The sequence below is a fragment of the Mustela nigripes genome, chromosome 3, assembly GCF_022355385.1.
Source record: "Mustela nigripes isolate SB6536 chromosome 3, MUSNIG.SB6536, whole genome shotgun sequence".
In the NCBI taxonomy this organism is placed as follows: domain Eukaryota; kingdom Metazoa; phylum Chordata; class Mammalia; order Carnivora; family Mustelidae; genus Mustela; species Mustela nigripes.
The window spans coordinates 80,834,650-80,835,871 of record NC_081559.1 but is presented as its reverse complement, the minus strand read 5'-3'; the positions used below and the strand labels follow the sequence as shown (position 1 = coordinate 80,835,871).

The 1,222-nt window shown below is 67.7% G+C and overlaps 1 protein-coding gene across 4 annotated transcripts in view; it reads left to right on the top strand.

Moving 5' to 3' along the window:
* The first annotated feature begins 220 nt into the window (after positions 1–220).
* Positions 221–1,222, top strand: part of LYPD6 (LY6/PLAUR domain containing 6) — a 121,250-nt gene continuing 120,248 nt past the window's right edge. For all 4 annotated transcript variants that reach the window (XM_059392815.1, XM_059392813.1, XM_059392812.1 and 1 more), the window contains exon 1: positions 221–450. The gene's annotated coding sequence lies outside the window, so the exon portion shown is untranslated. The remainder of the gene's footprint in view (positions 451–1,222) is intronic.

Below are 1,222 nucleotides of genomic sequence, written 5' to 3'. Positions count from 1 at the left end.
GCCCGCCGGAGCGCGGAGCCGGGAGCCCCACCTGCAACCGGCGGTCTGCTCCTGCGGGCTGGAGTTTGCAGACTTGGCGCTCAGGCCGACTCTCCCGGAGTTGGGTTGAGCGCGCCCGGCCAATAAGCGCGCCCCGCGGAGGGCTCGGCTCCCCCCGCGCGCGTTGATTGGTCCCGCGGCCCGCGAGGCAGGGCTGGCCGGCCGGGGCTGCGGGCGAAGGCGAGTGCCCGGCGCGAGTGGGAGTGGCGCGCGCGCCCCCCGCCGACCCCCGCCCCTCCCCGCCGCGTTCTCTCTCCTTCCTCCTCCCTCCCTCCCTTGCTTCCTCCCCGCACTCCCCGGCTCCGGCCGTGCGCTGGTGGGGCTCCGCATTGCACACTCTGGGGGCGCCGCAGTGTTCGTGGGATGGGGAAGCGGGCTGCCGCTGGCGGCCGGAATCCGCGCGCAGCCCGGGTGAGTAGAGGCGGGCTTCCCGGGAGAGCACAAAAGGAGACTGGGTTGGTGCCAGCGGCCCTAACTAATGCGGGTTCTGGGCGCCCCAGCAGTGGGCTTAGTCCCCGGAACTACCCAGTGCTAAGACACCCATCCCCACCCCTTCCGGGGGCCCGCGGAACTGGGGTCCTCGCCTCTGCATCCCGCTCCGGTATTCTGTCCCCGAGTGGGCAGCCAGTACTGAGCGCAGCCTGGGCAGGTCTAGAGGGGCGTGTGCGTGCGAGTGTGTAGTGCTGGCGCACAGGGGGTGGCATGGAAATATGTCAGTAGCTGCCAAGTTCAACGCCGGAGGAATCTTTCCCAAGAGTAATTCAGCACCTTCTCAGGGCCAAGTGTACGTCCACCAGGAACTCCAGCTGGAGGGAGTTCTGCGGCGGAGTGGCAGCGCCCCACATGTTGCTGCGGGGGGTGGGGGGGGTGTCGATGGCCTGGCTGCGCCCACCCGGGGCCGCTGCCCAAGATGCGGTAAGCTGGGGCGCCTCCAGCCTTTGCGGGAATTCTCCAGGCCCTCCGACCACCCACCCGGGCGACCCGCAGAAGGGGCCGTCCACCCACAGAGCCAGGGCTTCGCCTGGGCTTGACTTGGCGATGTGTTTTTCTCTCTGGTAACAGCAGTTCAGTTGATTTACATTTGGCTAAATAGTCAGTTTTAGCCTAAAGCTCTCTATCTGTGGGTCTGTCTGACCGGTTCCGACCCCCACCACAGTATCATTATCTCTCCTCCCCCCCCCCC